Source organism: Tachypleus tridentatus, chromosome 1 (genome assembly GCF_004210375.1).
Source record: "Tachypleus tridentatus isolate NWPU-2018 chromosome 1, ASM421037v1, whole genome shotgun sequence".
Lineage (NCBI taxonomy): Eukaryota > Metazoa > Arthropoda > Merostomata > Xiphosura > Limulidae > Tachypleus > Tachypleus tridentatus.
Genome location: NC_134825.1, coordinates 175117526 through 175143958, shown reverse-complemented (window position 1 = coordinate 175143958; position 26433 = coordinate 175117526). Strand labels below are relative to the sequence as shown.

At 33.3% G+C, this 26433-nt stretch overlaps 1 long non-coding RNA gene across 2 annotated transcripts; it reads left to right on the top strand.

Annotated features, from left to right (window-relative positions):
• The first annotated feature begins 957 nt into the window (after positions 1-957).
• Positions 958-11550, top strand: LOC143230615 (uncharacterized). 2 transcript variants are annotated; one of them, XR_013016550.1, is made up of 4 exons: positions 958-1270; positions 1483-1637; positions 3207-3372; positions 9755-11550. It is a non-coding gene; the product is annotated as an uncharacterized LOC143230615 (long non-coding RNA). The 2 variants fall into 2 exon arrangements; XR_013016549.1 differs by having other exon boundaries at positions 963-1291.
• Positions 11551-26433: the final 14883 nt, after the last annotated feature.

Genomic DNA, 26433 nt, shown 5'->3' with positions numbered 1-26433 from the left:
AGTTCCTGTTATATCAATCGAAGTTATAGCTTACAAGGTTAAAGCACTCAAACTAAGAGTTTTTACAAATGTTGCCTTGCACCACAATATAGATAATGTACAGGTGTTTACATATATGGATATGTTATTGATTTTAACATTCGAAAACTTTATACAATTTTAGTGAATAGGTGGGAGTATCGCAATAAAGATTTAATAGTATAAATTATGTTGATTTCTAAATATGAACATAACTTAAACAAACATTGATGTTAAAACAAATATATGATAGCGTATGTGTGTGTTTTATTGCAAAATCACATCAAACTATTTGCTGTGTCTATCGAAGCCCTCATTTTAGCGTTGTAAATCCCAAAACTTACCGCTCTCTTATTGGAGGACCTATACGATAGTGAATTCGTCACAATACACAACGAAGTAAAATCAGAATAAATACTATAATGTTTGAGACGATAAAAACATGAGTTATTTATAACCACAGCATAAAGAATCACAAAAAATAATAACGATGTTGAAGAAAATTCCAAAACTTAAGCTAAAGCACTTTATTTTTTAAAAATTACTGTTTTACCGACTAGACAACCCAAACTTTAGACTACAGCTGTTTTTGTAAATACTTTTTATTCATATTATTTACAATCTGAATGTTTATTAAGATATATTAGACGTTTTCAAATCCAGCAGAAGCTAATCATTCCTAATAATCATTTTCGGTTTATTACAACTGACGATGGACGCAATGCAAATCAGTTATATAACTGACGTACTAATATAAAATAAGCATCAAACATTTCATTAATTTGTTTTTCTACATTCTGGTAATATTTTATAATAAACTAAAGAGAAAGATATGCTCCTCAGCTTTAACTGTCGATCTGTTTAAATAACTATTTTCACTATAAGTAGTAGGGTTGTTTTGTTCATTATAAAATGTATTTTTAAATGTTTACTTTTTATTTTATTAATGCATTTACTATAAGGGGCCGTAATGAAGCGCTTTGACATAGGATTATTTAATGAGTAAATTTGAATGACAGAAAGAAAATAAATGAAATAGAATGAAGGGGTTTTATATTGACGTAAATGACCATTGATTAAGATAAAACAAAGATAGTGGTCTATTGTAGATGTGAACTTATGAACTTTAAAGTACTGTTATATTAGCCTTGAATTGATATAAATTGAGATATAAGTTCAGAAGCTTTTGATGACCCCAGAAACTGTTTTGTTTAATAGTATTTATTTACGAAGCTGAACCAAAAGGCGTCAGGTAACAGTAATTTGACTAAAGGTAAAATTATTGACGTTCAGCTGTGGATGTATGTTTAGTACTTATGTTATTTGAGAAAATTTAAATACTTATTTGTGATGAGAGCTTTACTGTACAAAAAATGCATTAGTGATTGTTTGCTCAGAATGCTTGGTGGTAATAATATTTCAGGAAGATAAAATAAAAGCTGTACTTAACATGTTTCTTGACAGCGCTATTTGGACCACCGGATCAATATTGAAAGGTTTACGCATTGATGTAATCATGGAATTATTGAAGACAAAAACTGAACCCACTTCCAAAGAAGAGGAGAATGGTTGTTTGGAAGTGAATATGTCAGGAAATGAAGAAACCAAAGAATCATCTTGTGAGTGGGAAAGGAATAATGAGTTCCTGATGAGGGTTTATTTCACCGTATTATAATGGTCACTGTTTCATTTCCTGATGAGGGTTTATTTCACCGTATTATAATGGTCACTGTTTCATTTCCTGATGAGGGTTTATTTCACCGTATTATAATGGTCACTGTTTCATTTCCTGATGAGGGTTTATTTCACCGTATTATAATGGTCACTGTTTCATTTCCTGATGAGGGTTTATTTCACCGTATTATAATGGTCACTGTTTCATTTCCTGATGAGGGTTTATTTCACCGTATTATAATGGTCACTGATTCATTTCTTACCTTAGCTACTTAAGAAGAATTTTTAACTTTCATCAGTAATTATTTTTGTTATAAAAGATAAAGCCCGTTTTGCAGGAGATCTGATCGAGGGTTTTAAAATTCTAACGGGAATTAACATTGCTGATGCGTCATTGTATTTTATATATAATGACAATAATAGTAAAACTAAATAAATAAATATAAATTTTTTAAAATATAATTTTTTAGCATGGTAGAAGTCATTTTTAGCTAAGACATTTTCATTTTTCAAACAGTGTGGTTGGCTTTTGGAAAGAGTTGCCTTTAGGTGTTGTAGAGGCAGTAAATTTATGAGAAAGTTTGATAACTATATGAATGATAAGGGATGACTTTAAGATTTTATTTATTTTGGTAACTTGTAATAGATTAGAGGATGGGACAACCAAGATGTTGTTCCCAAACATTGTGGTAACCTAGAGGGATCTCAAGTAAAGAATGATTGTTATTTCTTAACACACTGACTAAAATTGATCTTAACATAACATACACTAATACCTAGTATATTTTGAAGTTGAGTGAATTCTAAAAATTGGGGTTTTGATGCCTATGGTGAGCAAATAACAAATAGCCCATTGTGTAGCATTGTTCTTAATAACAAACAAACATTCTCAAGTTAGATAAATTTCACTGAAAATAAGGATGTTTTCATGCTTGGGTCAGTTATTGTGTAATTAATGAACACATACAAATAATTTTACTACAGTGCTGTGTTATCAACATGGCTGGTATGGGTGTTAGAACTTTAATCAAAATAAAGTACATAACAACATTCTAAAGATTGAAACATTGTTCTGTACTTTATTTTAATACCCATATCAGTTGTCTTGAGAATACATTTTTACTTCAAGGGGTTTTTTGTCATCATGAATTACTACAGCACAGTGTTGACATTTCAGTAATGAGTTTAGCATTGACCTTCATTCACAAGTGAATTAGTTAAATCAAGTTAGATAGTGCATAGCTCTATACTTCAGAATTATGTATGTCCTGTTTCACATGTGTGTCATTTTGATGAAAAAACGAGTAACAAATAATCAAACATATTGAAAGTGTGGGAAATACTTAGGTTATAACACACAGTTATTTAATAAAGTTCAGTGGGAGTGTTGTAGTACATACAGTAGTCAAACTAGAAGAAGCTTCAAACTGAAAACAAATGAACATAAGATAAATTCTAAAACCAAGGTAAAAATTTTGAATGTCAATATGTCATTCTCCCCATTTATAAACTAGGTAGCATCATCACTTCCAGAGCACTTGGAAAACTTGTGTCGCTGTTGGTAATTACACTATAAAACAATAAAGTGTAACCTGCTCTGCTACAGGAAGAAACTATTCCACCTTTGTTGTGCACTTTTGGTTTCCACGTGAAAAGACGTGGACTTAAAAGCAACTGAAGGTAAAGTGATTGTATTATAATAGTAGTTTTTCATTATAATCTCAAATAATTAACTTTAATAAAGTTAATGTGTAGACACGATCATTTTGATCGTAGTTTTTCAGTAAAACTATGAAACTTATAATTAGTAGCAACAGCCACATAGGATTTTAAGTAAAACTGGATGAAAAATATGACTGTAACTTTCATTTATGAAACATTACAGTGAGTTTATGATCTCTGTTCATGAAAGTTTATAATGTTAGAGAAATTCTAATGTATCTAAAAGGCTTTAAGTAGTTAAATATTGTAAAGCAGCTTTTTTGGAATATTTGTATTCACAGATGGAAAGTTTATAATTTAACCATGTCCATTTTAAAAATCCTTGAATTACTTGAAAAACACGTTGACTGAACTGTTAAATTATCTTATCAGTTAAAAATACATTTTATATATTCATAAAAACTACATTTTAAAGAGTAACATGAATTGGTCTTTACATTGTAGATGTTAGAATCTTTTTAAATAGAGATTCTATTTTAAATTTTTAAAGAATATAACAAACCTTTATCAGGGATGTGTTTCAAGGTTTGTGTTTGTATTATAGCTGTTTTAATAAAGATATAAGTTATATTATTAGAGCAACTAAGGATATCTTTGATCAAAAGCTAAAGATTATTTCAAGGATTTTTTGAGTACATTCTCAGACTGCTTTGTTAAGGATTGTGTTATGTTCTCAGACTGCTTTGTTAAGGATTGTGTTATGTTCTCAGACTGCTTTGTTAAGAATTGTGTTAAGTTCTCAGACTGCTTTGTTAAGGATTGTGTTACGTTCTCAGACTGCTTTGTTAAGGATTGTGTTACGTTCTCAGACTGCTTTGTTAAAGATTGTGTTACATTCTCAGGCTGCTTTGTTAAGAATTGTGTTACATTCTCAGGCTGCTTTGTTAAGAATTGTGTTACGTTCTCAGACTGCTTTGTTTAGGATTGTGTTAAGTTTTCAGACTGCTTTTTTAAGGATTGTGTTAAGATTTCAGACTGCTTTGTTAAGGATTGTGTTATGTTCTGAGACTGCTTTGTTAAGGATTGTGTTAAGTTTTCAGACTGCTTTGTTAAGGATTGTGTTATGTTCTCAGACTGCTTTTTTAAGGATTGTGTTATGTTCTCAGACTGCTTTGTTAAGGATTGTGTTACGTTCTCAGACTGCTTTGTTAAGGATTGTGTTATGTTCTCAGACTGCTTTGTTAAGGATTGTGTTATGTTCTCAGACTGCTTTGTTAAGGATTGTGTTAAGTTCTTAGACTGTTTTATCAAGAATTTTGTTATCAAGTTCTTAGACTGGTTTATTCTGTTTAAATGCAGGTGTGTCACTATGATTAAAAAACAGAAACATAAATAAGAGAGAAAATGTGTGAGGATTTATTATAGTTTAGTGATGTAGAAGCCATATTTATAATTTTATTCAACTATCAGTAACAGTGGTTATGTCTGAAGAAATGTTTCTCTCACTTTCAGTTTTGGATTTTAAAGTAGAAAAGAAGAGAAACCTGAAAAACAAACTAAAACAGCTAATTTTTGGAATAAAAATATTTGCAATTAACTTAATATGGTGAAATAATTTGAGTTATTAAAGACAATATATAAATAGTTCTTTTAGTTGTAATAATATTGTAGTGAGCTTCATTTACCTGATTTTATGTGTTTGCTGACAATATGTGGTCACAAATAAAATAATGTTACTATGAACTGTTGGCATCAGATAGAAATAATACCACTACAGCTGTTTGAATAGTGATATTCCACAATAAAATCACTTCAGTAGTTTAATTAGTCTTCACTGTACATTCTTGGTTTTTCCCATTTGACTGAAAAAAAATGACCACATATTTGTCTCATCTTTCTATTGAGACAAGTTTATAAGAAATGTTTTTTTTATATCAGGATTTACCTATAGCATGGCAGGGTTTACAGCTGACTCATTATAGCTACATGTATAAATAAAGAGTTGAGACAATGCTGTCTTTCTTCCAAGTTGTTTACTCATGATTCAAATTGTTGGGAATTATCCATATAATACTGGGATGTTTGTAATTGTGGATTCCTATCAGAGACAGTAGCAACATCTTTGGATATAGTTGCACTTAATAGGGAAGAACTTAATATTATGGTTAACATGAATATGTGTATTGTAGCTACATTTCAATAGTAGAAATAGGTAATTCTATGTTCAAAATAAATATTTTGAAGGTTAAAAATAGTTCAGTTTAATATTTCCGTTACTCTACCCGTCTTACTAATCATTCTACATCAGTGAATTATGGGAGACATGATCTTACATGGTAGAGAAGTGTTATGTGAATGACATCTAGATATGACATGCTTGCTGCTTATTAACCCTTTTGTGATGGATCAAAGGCCATGTCATCACATTTGTTGACTTGCATTCAAAATTTTATTGAATTACTATTCTATGAATTTATGTCAATAAGTTTGGAATAATAATAATTATAACTTTAATATTATATATGAATAAGTTTCTTGAAGTAAAAGTAAATATTAAAACAATATTCAAAAAAGTTTTTTTTTGAAACTTGGCAACCTATGTCCAGTAGCAACTGAGTTTAAAGGTCATAGCTAGAAGAGATAAGTGTTTGATTTATTGTTCTCTATAATAATAATTATAACTTTAATATTATATATGAATAAGTTTCTTGAAGTAAAAGTAAATATTAAAACAACATTCAAAAAAAGTTTTTTTTGAAACTTGGCAACCTATGTCCAGTAGCAACTGAGTTTAAAGGTCATAGCTAGAAGAGATAAGTGTTTGATTTATTGTTCTCTATAATAATAATTATAACTTTAATATTATATATGAATAAATTTCTTGAAGTAAAAGTAAATATTAAAACAACATTCAAAAAGTTTTTTTTGAAACTTGGCAACCTATGTCCAGTAGCAACTGAGTTTAAAGGTCATAGCTAGAAGAGATAAGTGTTTGATTTATTGTTCTCTATAATAATAATTATAACTTTAATATTATGTATGAATAAGTTTCTTGAAGTAAAAGTAAATATTAAAACAACATTCAAAAAAGTTTTTTTTTGAAACTTGGCAACCTATGTCCAGTAGCAACTGAGTTTAAAGGTCATAGCTAGAAGAGATAAGTGTTTGATTTATTGTTCTCTATTTTAAGAAAAATAAGTTTAATACTGTATTAATAAATACTAATAATCTATACACATATATATAATGTATAATAACTGAAATGTGACTGTATATTACAAAATAAAACACATCCGAGACATGGAACACTAGAGATCAGTTTTATATTATTCGATACATAAGTGCACATGCACTATGACAGTGCAAGTTATGTAATGTTAGCTTGCATCACTGAAAGGTCAATATAATAAAAAATAACAAATATATAATGTTATGAGACTTAAGCTACTTGGACTAAAAATTTGTATTTTCATGTTATAACATGTAGTCATTCTAGCATGAAAACAACAATTTATATTTGTCTTTTTTTTTTCTATGATGGTTATGAGCTCGGTCAGTTGACGGACCCCATATAGGGTGTACAAAATAGCATAAAATATAGCTCTATCGAAAAAAAAACATTTGAAATGTATTTAGAAGGTTTTAGATATTACACAAATAAAGATAAAGAACAACGTTTTAATCATAACTTGAAATCACTTTGCACTCAGATAAGTAACAAAACAGACTTTATTTGCACAGGTAAATCTTTAACAAAAAATATTTCACTAAAACTCTGATTTCTTATGTACAAAATGCATCTAATCTTTAATAAAATGTACTGGATTTGTGAAGATACACATACAGTATCGAAAGTTATAGTGCAAATACTTAACGTGTGCAACTGTGCAGACAAACTCGTGTGTGTTATACTGAGCCAGTCACAAAAGATTTAATACATAGATTAATCCATTACAAATTATTATCACATATTGTAACTCATAATTTTCAGAATAATATATACGTGATTTTAAGTTTAGCAGTGGTGTTAGGTAAGGTAAGAAGGGATAGACCGAAAAAAAGGCTTAACTTCCTTGACAGTGTTGGATTTAGTTACTTATTGTAACTGAATTAGTTTATCTGTTTGAACTAAGTTTTACTACTAAAATAAGTGATATAACAATTTTTATTTTATTAAACTTTTAAATATGAGCTTCACAATGAGTTAGAAACATATACTATAATTTATTAACCATTTTAGCATCTTTTGATCACACGCCAAATAGACTGTTGGTATAGATGTCACTGCAGTATTCATTAATACACTTCCTTTCTTTCCGTGAGGTCATTCATAATTCTGGATTAACTATTAGAATGTGGAATAATATTAATTAACCAAGCAGGAAAATGAACACATCTTATCTGAGGTCCCACCATAGTAAAACTTGGTAAAGTGGTTTGTTCCATTATATACTAAAATAATTTTTCCAACCTTCACTAACCCTTTTTTTTCTCCAAAACATTTTGGATCAAGTTGAGCCTGATTTACCAATGTGGATTTAAAAAAGTCACAGTTATTGTTGCTACGAAATTTCAAACATTTACCATGGCTTCACTTTCAGGTGGCACCAACATTTACCATGGCTTCACTTTCAGCTGGCACCAACATTTACCATGGCTTCACTTTCAGGTGGCACCAACATTTACCATGGCTTCACTTTCAGGTGGCACCAACATTTTTACCATGGCACCAACATTTCACTTTCAGGTGGCACCAACATTTACCATGGCTTTACTTTCAGCTGGCACCAACATTTACCATGGCTTCACTTTCAGGTGGCACCAACATTTACCATGGCTTCACTTTCAGGTGGCACCAACATTTACCATGGCTTCACTTTCAGGTGGCACCAACATTTACCATGGCTTCACTTTCAGGTGGCACCAACATTTACCATGGCTTCACTTTCAGCTGGCACCAACATTTACCATGGCTTCACTTTCAGGTGGCACCAACATTTACCATGGCTTCACTTTCAGGTGGCACCAACATTTACCATGGCTTCACTTTCAGCTGGCACCAACACAACGGTTGGTATGTGTTAATGATAATAAATGTGATTTAAAAACAGACATTATTTTAAAATAAATTAAACAGAAAACTGATAACTGGAGCAAATTGTAGTGACTAATGTTGTATAAAAAAATTGAGTCTTGTAAAGCTAACTTACATTTTAGTGTTAAAACATAATCTTAAGAATACCCTTATTCAAGAGCTAGTTTATTGATATGTTTAACTAACTTTTGTAAGTTTTAAGTTTAAGTTTTGTACATGAGTATTTGTACAAAATGATGTTTCTCGTCAGTTGCTGGAAATTTTTGCATGTCTTTCAAAATTTGAAGTGCATGCTGGAAGATTTACATATTTTGATAAAACTTTGGAAAAAAGTAATCTTTATGCTCCAGGTATATATATATATATTTTTTTTTTTAACCAACGTATCACTTTTGTGACTTCCTTAGGATTAATGCATACAACTGTTTTTGTTTCCTGTAACCCTAAGGAAGCTGCAAAGGTGAAATGCTGGTTAAATAACAAACAAAAAGTTTATATATTTATGTATATCTGAAGTTTAAAGGTTGTTTTTCTAAACCTTATTATTCAAATTATGAAACTTTAAGATTTGTAATTAAATAGAATATATTTTTTAAAGGATTAGAAAATGTCTGTACATACATTTGTAGAATTTTTTTTTTCTTTTGAAATGTTTTGTAATTGTATGGTTACATTATTGTCAGTAGAAGGTTTTTTGAAGCAATTATTTTTTGTATAAATGTGTTTAGTTCTGATATACTGTTCCATTTGGCAAAATAAAAATGTAACCTAAAGACCAAAGAATAGTGAAAAACTGTAAATCTATTACTGCATCTCAAATATGCTTATTTTCTGGAAACACTCAACTATATTTAGCAGGTGGTGTTGCAGGAATCAAACACATAAGTCAGCTGTGACATTGATTTAGTGTGAGGTATAATAATCTATAATGTGATTTTTCAGAATCTGAAGTATTATTCATATAAAGTATGCTTTATAAGAAAACCACCAAGAAAACTGGCAGCTGTGACATTAATAAAAATAACCCTTGACCCTGCTCAGATGGAACAGCTAAACCCTGCTTAATGCAAGGTGATGATGCAGACAAAGTTCATACACATATGTGAACAAAACTGAAATCATTAGAGCTAAACTAAAATAAGTTTGAAGCTTTATATTGTTGTTCTTCAAACTTCTGCTTGTTACTTGTTTGATAAAATACATTTATAATTTATAATCTTTTAACAGCTGGTGGTTAAGCCTTTTTGACATCATTTTTGTGTGTTGTATATTATAAAGTTCTTAATCACTTTTTTTTTTTTTCAGAACTCATTCGTCAGTGTGAAATCAGACCAACCTTGTGGCTTACAGTGATGATAAAATGTTGCATTGTTCAAATCATGGTGTTTTAAACATGAAGAATGAAGAAATTCCACAGATAAACTCTGAGTTAATAATTTTATCAGATGAATAAAAACATGCCAATAACTAGATTCATAAATTACATGCTAATAGAAAATTATATTTCTGTTTTTAGTCTGCTATTGCCAATCATGTACTGCTTTAATTTAAGAATTACAATGAATGTGTATTAGATTTCTTTGATAATGGTTGTGTAGGTGAACCTTGTAGTAAAGCCCCCTAGTGACTTTATCAAGCAAGCAGGTCAAAAATATGTCAGAGGATATGTTGGTAAGAAACTAAAATGTTATTTTATGATTTCTCAGTATCACATTCACACAGCTTTGATCATTCAGCATTATTCACAGAAAGACTGTTATTTTGATGTACAGAATAATACTTTTGAATGGACACTTTTTTCAGTAACCCTAAAATATTTTTTCCAGAAACTTCTAGAAATATCTGTATGACCTAAAAAAAAGTGAATAGTATTCCAGAAAGTTAATAGTTAAGTTTTATTTCCTACTTAATTTCTATATCTATACCCTTTCACACTGAAAATCCTTAACTTATACCATGAAACTTCAAATTTACTAAATGTTATCTAGTTTCACTTAAAAACCTAATATAACTTAACTTAGTTTTTAAACTTTCTTATGTTGTCAAAATTCTAAAGTTTTTTATCAATTCTGTTTTGAATGAACTTTTTTTTGTCTTAGAATTCCAAGTTTTTGTTATTGTCTGACAGAAATTTACATTTTACATATCTAGTTAGTTTTGGTTTTATTGATAGCCTATTGCTTTGTATTTTGCCTGTTCCTCCAGTGGCCTAATTAGACTATACAACAATATACTTGATTGAGATCACTTTATAACCAGTAAAGATACTTTGTTTGGAATTGTTTTTTTGTTGTTTTTTTTCCTTCATGCAAATGTTGTACCATTGCTTATAATATATTATACTCACTAAACTAAATGTTCATAAAAGAAAATTTCTGTAGCTTTCAAACAAATATATTTAACACACAATTATTTCCAAAAATGAAAAGAATATTTAGAGAAACAAATTTACAGTTTGATGTTTTGTTGTCTAAACTTCCCCTTATACTCATTGTACTAATGTTCACTTCTTACTTTCTAGTGAACAAAAATTAATTTTCACACCATTTAATAAATAACGTATAACCTGATTTTGCTATTTAAACTTTACCTGTATCTATTTTATATTCTAAACCTTCATTCGTAGATGTTCAGGTCACGTGCTTTGAGGTAATAAATGGCTGGAAATGAAAACTTGTACTAATGAAAAATGTGAGAAACAAAACATGGATAATTGCAATTCAAAAGTCAATTAAACAATATAAAGATGTGCTTTGGGATAGATAGACATTTCTTGAACAGTCCACAAGTGTATTTTCTACAGATGAGACTGTTAGAGCTGCATAGAAATTAGTTTTATTTTTTTGCTACTGATGCTAAATATGTCTTACAAATTATAAAATTAAATATAAAACATTTTGACATAAAAATTATTAAAACAGAATTATTACTTAGGTTTTATAATTTGATATGTTGGCATGCATTGTATGTTAGAAAGGTGCTTTGCAGTTCAGAAAGGATTAAGTGATAGTTTTGATCATGAGTTAAAAAAAAGAAAGATTCCTACAAAAATTGTTTATATTAGAAATAAACTTGTATCATGAATAAATCTTAAGAAGTTGGATTTTATTGTAGTTTTTTTTATGAATAAGTTGCATCACTTCATGATTTGATTAGATTAAATATGAATATCTTGCTCATCAAAAGCAGGTAAGAAGAATATGTGAAGAGTTCTCGTAGTCTACTCAGTTGTAGCTCTGTTGTTAAGGGAAAAAGGTGGAGTTAATTTAGTGTAGAGAGAAAGTTTTCTTATTGAGAATTATTGTAAGTTAAGTTCATATTCATTGTAAGAAAAACGTTATTTAATGAACACTTTGTAGAACAAGTAGTAGCCACCTCCTTTGAAGAATGGACTTCACTTTAGATCTTTGAGGTTTAAAATAAACAAGAAGAAAGAGAAATATGAAAAACTAGTCACGACAAGTGAGGTAATTTACACATTGAAAATATTTAACTTTCTGTATTAGTATGAATGAATGATGGTCCTTTGAAGGACATTTAGGCAGGATTTTAGTTATAACAATATCTTTCTGAACTTATCTTATGAAGGCTGGCAGTAGTTGTGGTTACAGTCACGAAAAGGCTTAGGTAGGTAAATTGTTCATGTTGTTAGCATTAGTTTGATAACAGACAGAAATGATATCACTATAACTGTTTTGGTATTATCATCAAATGAATGTTGACAATCCACTGATGTTTATTTCAGATTTTTTTGTATAAGGTATCCAACTTCTGACATTAATCCAGTTTGATTGAACTCAATAACAACCCTCTGCTTTCTTTTATCCAGCCACTCTTCTATCCAATTTGCTAACTTATCTCCCACACCTGTAGAGATAAATATTTTCGAAGTCTTTTATGTGGCACTTTGTTAAATGCTTTCTGAAAATACAGATACACCAAGTCTACACCTAACCATCATCTACATAAGCAGTAACCATTCCAAAGAATATCAAAGGATGTGTAAGACAAGAATTTCCCTTAGAAAAACCATGTTTACTATCCAATAAAATTTTAAACTTTGTTAAATGATCTTGCAAAGCACTTCATATGAGAATTTCAAAAGCTTTCCTTCAATTAATACAAGAATAATAGGCTCATAATTACTGGGAAAATTTTACCACATCCCTTAAAAAGAGGAATGGCATTAACTAACTTTCAATCCTCTGGCACCTGCAAAGACTTACAAAAAATAGTAGGAAGTGGCTAACATATCCAGTCTTCAACTACCTTCAAAACCCTTGAGGATATATGAGTAACTAACTGAATACATATTATATTTATTAATCAATATTTATTTGAATCCATCTTTCATTCCTACTTCAAAAGTCCTTGAACAATTTGTGAAGAAAAGTGTCAAGAATTCTATCTTTTAACAGACAAATCTGTCTTCACAGAAACAAAAGTCATCAATCCCTGAGACCAACTAATGGTGATGTGTTTTAACAGACAAATCTCTCTTCACAGAAACAGAAAGTCATCAATCCCTGAGACCAACTAATGGTGATGTGTTTTAACAGACAAATCTCTCTTCACAGAAACAGAAAGTCATCATTTATTGAGACCAACTAATGGTGCTATGTTTTAACAGACAAATCTCTCTTCACAGAAGCAGAAAGTCGTCATTCCTTGAGACCAAGTAGTGGTGATGTGTTTTAACCGACAAATCTCTCTTCACAGAAACAGAAAGTCATCAATCCCTGAGACCAACTAATGGTGATGTGTTTTAACAGACAAATCTCTCTTCACAGAAGCAGAAAGTCATCATTCCTTGAGACCAACTAATGGTGATGTGTTTTAACAGACAAATCTCTCTTCACAGAAGGTGAAAGTCATCATTCCTTGAGACCAACTAATGGTGATGTGTTTTAACAGACAAATCTCTCTTCACAGAAACAGAAAGTCATCAATCCCTGAGACCAACTAATGGTGATGTGTTTTAACAGACAAATCTCTCTTCACAGAAACAGAAAGTCATCAATCCCTGAGACCAACTAATGGTGATGTGTTTTAACAGACAAATCTCTCTTCACAGAAACAGAAAGTCATCAATCCCTGAGACCAACTAATGGTGATGTGTTTTAACAGACAAATCTCTCTTCACAAAAACAGAAAGTCATCAATCCCTGAGACCAACTAATGGTGATGTGTTTTAACAGACAAATCTCTCTTGACAGAAACAGAAAGTCATTATTTTTGTGAGACCAACTAATGCTGATGTGTTTTAACAGACAAATCTTTTTTCACAGAAACAGAAAGTCATCAATCCCTGAGACCAACTAATGGTGATGTGTTTTAACAGACAAATCTCTCTTCACAGAAGCAGAAAGTCGTCATTCCTTGAGACCAAGTAATGGTGATGTGTTTTAACCGACAACTCTGTCTTCACAGAAACAGAAAGTCGTTACTCCCTGAGACCAAGTATTGGTGATGTGTTTTAACAGACAAATTTGTCTTCACCGAAACAGAAAGTCGTCATTCCCTGAGACCAACTAATGGTGATGTGTTTTAACAGACAAATCTCTCTTCACAGAAACAGAAAGTCATCAATCCCTGAGACCAACTAATGGTGATGTGTTTTAACAGACAAATCTCTCTTCACAGAAACAGAAAGTCATCAATCCCTGAGACCAACTAATGGTGATGTGTTTTAACAGACAAATCTCTCTTCACAGAAACAGAAAGTCATCAATCCCTGAGACCAACTAATGGTAATGTGTTTTAACAGACAAATCTCTCTTCACAGAAACAGAAAGTCATCAATCCCTGAGACCAACTAATGGTGATGTGTTTTAACAGACAAATCTCTCTTCACAGAAACAGAAAGTCATTAATCCCTGAGACCAACTAATGGTGATGTGTTTTAACAGACAAATCTCTCTTCACAGAAACAGAAAGTCGTCAATCCCTGAGACCAACTAATGGTGATGTGTTTTAACAGACAAATCTCTCTTCACAGAAACAGAAAGTCGTCAATCCCTGAGACCAACTAATGGTGATGTGTTTTAACAGACAAATCTCTTTTCACAGAAACAGAAAGTCATCAATCCCTGAGACCAACTAATGGTGATGTGTTTTAACAGACAAATCTGTCTTCACAGAAACAGAAAGTCATCAATCCCTGAGACCAACTAATGGTGATGTGTTTTAACAGACAAATCTCTCTTCACAGAAACAGAAAGTCATCAATCCCTGAGACCAACTAATGGTGATGTGTTTTAACAGACAAATCTCTCTTCACAGAAACAGAAAGTCATCAATCCCTGAGACCAACTAATGGTGATGTGTTTTAACAGACAAATCTCTCTTCACAGAAACAGAAAGTCGTCAATCCCTGAGACCAACTAATGGTGATGTGTTTTAACAGACAAATCTCTCTTCACAGAAACAAAGTCATCAATCCCTGAGACCAACTAATGGTGATGTGTTTTAACAGACAAATCTCTCTTCACAGAAACAGAAAGTCATCAATCCCTGAGACCAACTAATGGTGATGTGTTTTAACAGACAAATCTCTCTTCACAGAAACAGAAAGTCAACATTCCCTGAGACCAACTAATGGTGATGTGTTTTAACAGACAAATCTGTCTTCACAGAAACAGAAAGTCATCAATCCCTGAGACCAACTTATGGTGCTGTGTTTTAACAGACAATTCTGTCTTCACAGAAACTGAAAGTCAACATTCCCTGAGACCAACTAATGGTGATGTGTTTTAACAGACAAATCTCTCTTCACAGAAACTGAAAGTCAACATTCCCTGAGACCAACTAATGGTGATGTGTTTTAACAGACAAATCTGTCTTCACAGAAACTGAAAGTCAACATTCCCTGAGACCAACTAATGGTGATGTGTTTTAACAGACAAATCTGTCTTCACAGAAACAGAAAGTCATCAATCCCTGAGACCAACTAATGGTGCTGTGTTTTAACAGACAATTCTGTCTTCACAGAAACTGAAAGTCAACATTCCCTGAGACCAACTAATGGTGATGTGTTTTAACAGACAAATCTCTCTTCACAGAAACTGAAAGTCAACATTCCCTGAGACCAACTAATGGTGATGTGTTTTAACAGACAAATCTCTCTTTACAGAAACAAAGTCATCAATCCCTGAGACCAACTAATGGTGATGTGTTTTAACAGACAAATCTCTCTTCACAGAAACAGAAAGTCATCATTTCTTGAGACCAACTAATGGTGATGTGTTTTAACAGACAAATCTCTCTTCACAGAAACAGAAAGTCATCATTTCTTGAGACCAACTAATGGTGATGTGTTTTAACAGACAAATCTCTCTTCACAGAAACAGAAAGTCATCATTTCTTGAGACCAACTAATGGTGATGTGTTTTAACAGACAAATCTCTTTTCACAGAAACAGAAAGTCATCATTTCTTGAGACCAACTAATGGTGATTTGTTTTAACAGACAAATCTTTCTTCACAGAAACAGAAAGTCATCATTTCCTGAGACCAACTAATTGTGATGTGTTTTAACAGACAAATCTCAATTCACAGAAACAAAGTCGTGATTCCCTGAGACCAACTAATGGTGATGTGTTTTAACAGACAAATCTCTCTTTACAGAAACAGAAAGTCATCATTCCTTGAGACCAACTAATGGTGATGTGTTTTAACAGACAAATCTCTCTTTACAGAAACAGAAAGTCATCATTCCTTGAGACCAACTAATGATGATGTGTTTTAACAGACAAATCTCTCTTTACAGAAACAGAAAGTCATCATTCCTTGAGACCAACTAATGATGATGTGTTTTAACAGACAAATCTCTCTTTACAGAAACAGAAAGTCATCATTCCTTGAGATCAACTAATGGTGATTTGTTTTAACAGACAAATCTTTCTTCACAGAAACAGAAAGTCATCATTTCCTGAGACCAACTAATTGTGATGTGTTTTAACAGACAAATCTCTCTTTACAGAAACAGAAAGTCATCATTCCTTGAGACCAACTAATGGTGATGTGTTTTAACAGACAAATCTCTCTTTACAGAAACAGAAAGTCATCATTCCTTGAGACCAACTAATGATGATGTGTTTTAACAGACAAATCTCTCTTTACAGAAACAGAAAGTCATCATTCCTTGAGATCATCTAATGGTGATGTGTTTTAACAGACAAATCTCTCTTCACAGAAACAGAAAGTCATCATTTCTTGAGACCAACTAATGGTGATGTGTTTTAACAGACAAATCTCTCTTCACAGAAACAGAAAGTCATCATTTCTTGAGACCAACTAATGGTGATTTGTTTTAACAGACAAATCTTTCTTCACAGAAACAGAAAGTCATCATTTCCTGAGACCAACTAATTGTGATGTGTTTTAACAGACAAATCTCAATTCACAGAAACAAAGTCGTGATTCCCTGAGACCAACTAATGGTGATGTGTTTTAACAGACAAATCTCTCTTTACAGAAACAGAAAGTCATCATTCCTTGAGACCAACTAATGGTGATGTGTTTTAACAGACAAATCTCTCTTTACAGAAACAGAAAGTCATCATTCCTTGAGACCAACTAATGATGATGTGTTTTAACAGACAAATCTCTCTTTACAGAAACAGAAAGTCATCATTCCTTGAGACCAACTAATGATGATGTGTTTTAACAGACAAATCTCTCTTTACAGAAACAGAAAGTCATCATTCCTTGAGATCAACTAATGGTGATTTGTTTTAACAGACAAATCTTTCTTCACAGAAACAGAAAGTCATCATTTCCTGAGACCAACTAATTGTGATGTGTTTTAACAGACAAATCTCAATTCACAGAAACAAAGTCGTGATTCCCTGAGACCAACTAAGGTGATGTGTTTTAACAGACAAATCTCTCTTTACAGAAACAGAAAGTCATCATTCCCTGAGACCAACTAATGGTGATGTGTTTTAACAGACAAATCTATCTTCACAGAAACTGAAAGTCAACATTCCCTGAGACCAACTAATGGTGATGTGTTTTAACAGACAAATCTGTCTTCACAGAAACTGAAAGTCAACATTCCCTGAGACCAACTAATGGTGATGTGTTTTAACAGACAAATCTGTCTTCACAGAAACAGAAAGTCATCAATCCCTGAGACCAACTAATGGTGCGGTGTTTTAACAGACAATTCTGTCTTCACAGAAACTGAAAGTCAACATTCCCTGAGACCAACTAATGGTGATGTGTTTTAACAGACAAATCTCTCTTCACAGAAACTGAAAGTCAACATTCCCTGAGACCAACTAATGGTGATGTGTTTTAACAGACAAATCTCTCTTTACAGAAACAAAGTCATCAATCCCTGAGACCAACTAATGGTGATGTGTTTTAACAGACAAATCTCTCTTCACAGAAACAGAAAGTCATCAATCCCTGAGACCAACTAATGGTGATGTGTTTTAACAGACAAATCTCTCTTTACAGAAACAGAAAGTCATCATTCCTTGAGACCAACTAATGGTGATGTGTTTTAACAGACAAATCTCTCTTTACAGAAACAGAAAGTCATCATTCCTTGAGACCAACTAATGATGATGTGTTTTAACAGACAAATCTCTCTTTACAGAAACAGAAAGTCATCATTCCTTGAGATCATCTAATGGTGATTTGTTTTAACAGACAAATCTTTCTTCACAGAAACAGAAAGTCATCATTTCCTGAGACCAACTAATTGTGATGTGTTTTAACAGACAAATCTCAATTCACAGAAACAGAAAGTCATCAATCCCTGAGACCAACTAATGGTGCGGTGTTTTAACAGACAATTCTGTCTTCACAGAAACTGAAAGTCAACATTCCCTGAGACCAACTAATGGTGATGTGTTTTAACAGACAAATCTCTCTTGACAGAAACAGAAAGTCATTATTTTTGTGAGAACAACTGATGGTGATTTGTTTTAACAGACAAATCTCTCTTCACAGAAACAGAAAGTTGTCATTCCCTGAGACCAACTAATGGTGATGTGTTTTAACAGACAAATCTGTTTTCACAGAAACAGAAAGTCGTCATTCCCCGAGACCAAGTAATGGTGATGTGTTTTAACAGACAAATCTGTCTTCACAGAAACAGAAAATCGTCATTTCCTGAGACCAAGTAATGGTGATATGTTTTAACAGACAAATCTCTCTTCACAGAAGCAGAAAGTCATCATTCCTTGAGACCAACTAATGGTGCTGTGTTTTAACAGACAAATCTCTCTTCACAAAAACAGAAAGTCATTATTTTCTGAGACCAACTAATGGTGATGTGTTTTAACAGACAAATCTCTCTTGGTAGAAACAGAAAGTCATCATTCCCTGAGACCAAGTAATGGTGATGTGTTTTAACAGACAAATCTCTCTTCACAGAAGCAGAAAGTCATCATTTCTTGAGACCAACTAATGGTGATGTATTTTAACAGACAAATCTCTCTTCACAGAAGCAGAAAGTCATCATTCCTTGAGACCAACTAATGGTGATGTGTTTTAACAGACAAATCTCTCTTCACAGAAGCAGAAAGTCATCATTCCTTGAGACCAAGTAATGGTGATGTGTTTTAACAAACAAATCTCTCTTCACAGAAGCAGAAAGTCATCATTTCTTGAGACCAACTAATGGTGCTATGTTTTAACAGACAAATCTCTCTTCACAGAAGCAGAAAGTCGTCATTCCTTGAGACCAAGTAGTGGTGATGTGTTTTAACAGACAAATCTCTCTTCACAGAAGCAGAAAGTAATCATTCCTTGAGACCAACTAATGGTGATGTGTTTTAACAGACAAATCTCTCTTCACAGAAGCAGAAAGTCACCATTCCTTGAGACCAACTAATGGTGATGTGTTTTAACAAACAAATCTCTCTTCACAGAAGCAGAAAGTCATCATTCCTTGAGACCAACTAATGGTGATGTGTTTTAACCGACAAATCTGTCTTCACAGAAACAAAAAGTCGTCATTCCCTGAGACCAACTGATGCTGATGTGTTTTAAGAGACAAATCTCTCTTCACAGAAACAGAAAGTCATCATTCCTTGAGACCAACTAATGGTGATGTGTTTTAACAGACAAATCTCTTCACAGAAACATAAAGTTGACATTCCCTGAGACCAAGTAATGGTGATGTGTTTTCACAGACAAATATGTCTTCACCAAAACAGAAAGTCGTCATTCCCTGAGACCAACTAATGGTGATGTGTTTTAACAGACAAATCTCTTTTCACAGAAACAGAAAGTTGTCATTCGCTGAGACCAACCAATGGTGATGTGTTTGGTACAACATTGTCAAGGGAAGATCACCAAGAAAAACATAACATTCCACATGGTGGAGGTAAACTGTACAAGTGTGTTACATATTGTATGGAATTCAAATCAAACAGTGAGATGTGAAGTACATGGGGAGAAACCATACAACTGTGTAGTGTGTGGCAAAATATTTCAGACAAAAGAGTAACTTAAAACAGCATGTGAAAATACACAATGGTGAGAAATTATATAATTGTGTAGTATGTGGCAAAATATACTCAAGATATAGTTAATATGAAGACATGAAGAAATATGCACTAGGGGTAAATACAATTGTGCAATATGTGGCTCAGAACTTGGAATTTATAATGACCTGAAGAAACATAAAATACATACTGGCACAAGATTCTATCAAATGAAACATTGTCTCAAGATATCACATTAAAGGGAGTATTTTTATATGGATCACTGCAGCCCTATGAAACAAGTTAGTTGGGCTATAGCAATGATCCTACACCACTGAACTGATGCATTGAATGACGTCTTTCAAGGGATCTCAGGATATGCACAGAAGTAAATACCAAAACATTTAACTAGGGAAGAAGTCCACACTAAACCAAACTGATGAGGCTCACTTGCCCAACCACCGAACTCTAGTCTTGGTGAGGTTCAACTGGACTGCACTGGCTTGGGAGTATTGGGTAATAATAGCCAGTGATGAACCAAGGGGAGTTTGATCTGATAAAAAAGTTCACATCGCCTGCATGATTGACATATTTTATTTACAATCCATCTGGCAATGAAATACTGCACATCACGGTAGTGTGGAAAATGGTAGAAAACAGACATTCAATTACTGAAGCATACTAGCAGGTATCGTTGATGGACAGACACCTTGAGTGATTTTAAAGGGAGCCATAAAGTATCAATTCACTAAATGCCTGTTGAAGGATGATGTATAGAAAGTTCTCAATTAATGCACAAAGACCAGAGGAAATCATATCCCTCCAAACATACCACAAGAAGTCATGGTGGACTTGTCAACCAGTCATTGAAGATTTGGACAAAAATAAGGTCCAATTACATGCCACATTAGGCAGTATAATTCAACTAGTGAGCCATAGAGCCCTGGACACTTGCCAAGTGGTATGGACTGGATGGCTATCCAACATTCACCCATGGATATGGGCTTTGTCAAATCCTCAAACAGTGAAGGATTGAGAATGGGCAGGAACTATGTGATGTCTTGCCACACCCTTCTATCTACAGGTGAAGCTGAATACAGTTGACTCTAATGAGTAAAACGTGTCAATGATGTCAGTAATGTCTGTGAACAATTGAACATCTTTTCTCAACAGACCAGAGATGTGCTTGTTTTTAGACATATCTCGTGCTTTGCGCAGTGGAGCTCTACAAGAGTTTCTGGGATCTGATGTCTCCATCAACTTGGAGATACTGGCTGCTCAAAATGGCTTAACATATTTCAAGCTTATGTCTCCATGGACCCTTTCAGTGTCCAAATGCATCCACTGATCCATTGAGTTACCCTGAAGTAAAGCTACTAAGGTCTCTTGCTTGCTTCATAGGATAAGACTGAGAGGGTTCGAGAATATTCAATGCCTGCTTGCTTCAGCAAGGAGACACAGGCTGCTTTAAAACCCACCCACTAGATCTCATTAATAGTGGCAGTGGAATACATATTTTGTACAAGGGCAAGAAATTGTTCTCCTATCACCCCATCAGTAAGCATGGAAATATTGACTCTCCACATTCCTGGACCTCTAGAACAGTGTAAAAATGCTGAAATGTTGTTAGGAAGGCCTGATGGTCAAAGACATAGTAGAAAGCATTACTAACCTGGCAAGACACTGCTTCAGGTCAGGTATAACATAGGAGCAGTCATGACCAATCCAAATGGCAACAAAAACAGAGGCATACAGAGAGTGCCAGACATCATTGAAAGCAAAGTCTGACAACAATGAACACAAGGTCTATGTATTTTGATCACCAAATAGAGGATTCCCTCCAATCTTCTTAAGGTGGGGATCCAGCATGCAGTTGAAATCCCCACCGAGAAAAATATCTGCCTGTGTGATCAGGAACCTGTTCAAGGTGGAGAAGAACATCCATATTTCTTTCTCTTGAACAGAGGCATAGACATTAATAAGCAGAATTTTGCGTTTCTGGGTAAGGATATCAACAGAAACCACCCTCTCCTCAGCATCACTGTGGTGAAAGAATACTTCCTGAGAAGTTGAGGTTGAAGAGAATTACTAGGTGCATTGAAAGAACTGAAAGACCAAACACCATGAACAGGAAAGTGATGAAAGTGATCCCTCCTGGAGGCAAAAAGGTCTGTAAAAATATAATAACCTGAAAACAGTTGAAAAGGGAAACTGTACCACTGCTTTGCATGGGTATGCAATCATTGAATGTTCAATATTAAACAGCATAGACATATAAGAACCTCCAAAAAGTAGAATGGTCTACTTACGTTGATGCTTTACAGCTACATCAGATAATGAGAGGTTAAAAACACGTTTTATACTGCTTGTGTCTACAAGCATTTCGATATCATCCACCTGAAGGATGGAAGGTAAGTGGTTATCTGACTGAGATAACCACTGCACCTCTTTACATGTTTCAGAAGGCAAGTGAAATATAGCAATTTGCAGGTGGAGGAATGGAACAAAGTGAACGCTGCATGCACGGGTAGTTGACCATGATGTTGAATCCCTTAATTTTGATAAAAATTAGGGGCCAGTGTCTTCATTTCGATACATGTGCAACGATTTCCGGTACAGGCGCTTGGCCTCGTTTGAAAACATTCATGTTCGATATTTATGACGAGACCAGTTTCTGGAGATCTGTCACTATTACGTCATGAGACAATTCATACAGTGCAAAACGAAGAGTCATCCATATATTATTCTGTCTGGCTGGTTGTACTGGACCCGAAACATTGAAAAACAAAGTAACCACTACCCAACAGTTGTGCTGTGACCGAAGATGATAGTGTCGCCACATATCGTCTATTACCAAAACACTGAAGGCATTCCACTACGTTGCCTCCCTAGAAATCACACACTGAGTCATTGACAGTCGATGGTAAAAACTCTGTTGTAACCACAAAACTGACTGACTGACATAGAGGTAAATGGCGGAGGTCACGTCGACCACACTGATGTGTACTCAGCTAATACTAATAAAGAAAACTGCACTGAAGCACAAAAAAAAAAAAAGAAACCACTTATAAAATTCACGAACGCGGAGAAATGTCGTTTAATAACTGTATTTGAGAGTCGTCTTGTTTATCATGGCATTCCTATTGCCTAATAGGAATATATTTTATTAACACTGAGCATATTATGTACCAGGCTCACAAGTACATTGTCTTTGGTGTAGTTTCAAATTACAAAAAAAAAAAAAACAACAACAAGTGATTCGTAATCAAGAAATAAGCATTTTGAATACACTTATAGAAAGAAATATTACATAATACATTATTATAAAAATGTTTAATCTATGTTACTGCAGTTATCCTTAAATACGAATTGAAGGGAAACCCGAGTAGCCCAAGAGTTGGTGGTGGGTGGTGATGACTAGCTAACTGCCTTCCCTCTAGTCTTACACTGCTAAATTATGGACGGCTAGTGCAGATAGCCCTCGTGTAGCTTTGCACAAAATACAAAACAAACAAACAAATCCTTATATACCAAAAACAACATTTCTGGCTACCAGTAATGCTTAATTTTACTATTACGTCTTTAGTGATATTCTCTTCTTTCAACTACACGTAAAACATTTATTCTTTACACAATTTTTTGTTCATTTCTTCGTGTTACTTTATACGTTATTTGCAGTAAGGAATTTAATCAATACTGGATTGTTATCAGTTCTTATAAATAAGTAATGCCTTGTAAAGCATTTATACTAGGCCTAATCAACCCTATTGCATGTCTCTAAATTTGCAGACTGCGGCTGTACTTGCAACTGTCCGTTTAATTTGTTATTTTCTTACGTCGTTCGTCTATTGTCATTTTCATTTATCATTAAATTATTGTTATGAAGCCTTCATTACATTTTAGTAAGGCTTTATATATGATTTAATTGTAATTACCAATGACTCGCGACTTCACCTTACAAAAGGCCGGCCATCTACAAGTTTTTATAAATGTCCAAGAGTATATTTTAATTTTATATTCCACTCTTAGTAAGAATTGCAATCAATTTCGCTGAATTAATTATTATTATTTTGAATTTCGCGCAAAGCTACGCGAGGGCTGTCTCTCTAGCCGTCCCTAATTTAACAGTGCAAAACTATGGGAAAGCAGCTAGTCATCACCATCTACCGCTATTTTATTATATATTATATACCGAAATTTGCACGACACCCTATTATCTCGTGATCTAAGGAATAGCTTGAAATTTGTGTTTAAATCATGTTCCGTTAATTTAATTATTTACTGAATAAGACTTTAGTAAATATTAGTGTCATTGGAATTTCATGTTTAATGTTGAAGTTACTGGTTGACATTGTACAGTTATTTTGTAAGTATCTCACTGAATAAGTTTAATATTAAGAATATTTGTTTGTTTTGTTGGAAATTCGCGCAAAGCTACACGAGGCCTATCTGTTCTAGCCGTCCCTGATTTAGTAGTGTAGAGACTAGAGGGAAGGCAGCTAGTCATCACCACCCACCGCCAACTCCTGAGCTACTCTTTTACCAACGAATAGTGGCTGAAAATTCGAGCATATTTGGTGCGACGGTGATTAAGAATGTTTATGAAAATATCTTGATTTCTAACCAAGATAAGTTTGTCTTCCATTTTCTTTTATGTAAAGTATTCCTTTGTGTACAACAAATTTGTACCAGATTACCTATAAATCAATGATTGCTTATGTGTTTAAAAAATATATCACATTTTACTTTAAGATATGAAAAGATTCATATAAAGAACAGATTTATTGTAATTTCAATACGAAGTTTTGGAACAACAACTTGTCAGATAATAAATGGCCGGATGGTTAGGGCGTTCGAGACGTAATCTGAGGATCACGAGTTCGAATCCTCATCATAACAAACATGCTCGCCCTTTTAACTGTACGGGCGTTATAGCGTTATGGTAAATCTCACTATTCGTTGGTAAAAGAGTAGCCCAAGAGTGTGATGGGTGGTGAGTAGCTGTTTTCCCTATAGTCTTATCCTGCTAAACTAGTGCAGATAGCCCCTCGTGTAGCTTTGCGCGAAATTCGAAACAAATTAATCCTACAACAATAAAATCCGGGGTTCAATTCCATTGACAAAATAGAGCAGATACACCAATGTGATTTTGCTCTAAAACAAGTTGTTAAAAGCCCACCAGCCACGTCTAATACAATGTATCACGTTAGAGTTAACCAATCAGTTTTAGAATTGATAACGTCTTTAATGTACGTGGAAATATAGGAAGTGATGTCAAAGGCTAAAAAATGAGAAGATAATGTCTGATGATAGGTTCTATGTTTTTGGTGATAAATACCTAATTTTTGTGAGTTGTTTCATGAAAACTGCCAAGGTTTCCATGGATGGATAGAGTATATTAACGTGTATTGTCATTTTACGTTGCAAATATAATCCCGTCGAGGCTCAGACTATAAATCATAAAATAAATTAATGTATTATGCAAATTAGTTTTCTTTCACGCGAAACTCACCAGTTTCAGAGAAATGAATTTGATTCACTATTGAACTACTTTTATCTTCTTTGTACAGGAGATAGCGTGAACGCAGTCCCCCACTATAAAAAAACAACACTCCATCTATCCCTGTTTGTAGTAGTAACAGAGTCAACACACCTAAATTTTAATGGATTGGCCTCTCACTGGGCAAACTATTTTGAAATGTTATTAACAAATAAAGAAAATGAACATTTCTAAGTGGGGCCACTTTTTGTCCACCTGCTGAAGCGATCGCTCAAAGATTAACAATGCCGTGAGTTTCTTACGAGACAACGATTTTTGAATTTACAATGTTAACATCTTATTTCGAACCCTTGTGATGAACACAACATATTAGATCAATGTGGTTCTGCTCTAAAACAAACAAAACTCGTACTAAATTCATGTTATTCGACTAGCAACATGAACTTGGAGTGTGCTTTTCAAAATTGAACTTTATTTTTCATCAAAACTTTTAAACTTTAAAACCTTTTTTATCACAAAGATTCCGTATAGTTTCGATTTTAGTTTAGTTCTGAGGTGAGGACAGGCAAGTTATAGTGGTAAATGTAAGGTTCAAAGTGTCCATACTTTTTATATATATCTTCTTTTTACACACGAGTTAATCTAAGACACGATGTACTATAAAATAGGATCCATTTGGTCTACAGTCATTATCATTAGTGCTGTAAAATAAACAACAAAAAACGGACCTTCCTAGGCCAGGCCAGCTCTGTCATTACGTAATCCATTTTAACAATGTAGCTGGCTGGCAGATGAGAAACAAACAGATTTTGATAAAAAGTCATGTAAGGCAAATTCAGTTGAAGAGATTGTCAACAAGTCCTCCATTTTGCTGCCCACTGTAAACAACCAACCTTAACAACATCAAGCAGACTTCCAGTCAAGTCTTGTAACAACTATCAAGTATTATAATCTTCCTCATGAAACAAGTTCGGACTTTTATATCGGAGAAAAGATTCCAAAGCAAAGTTCAGAAGCAGAATAGAAAGGGGGAAGAGAGAT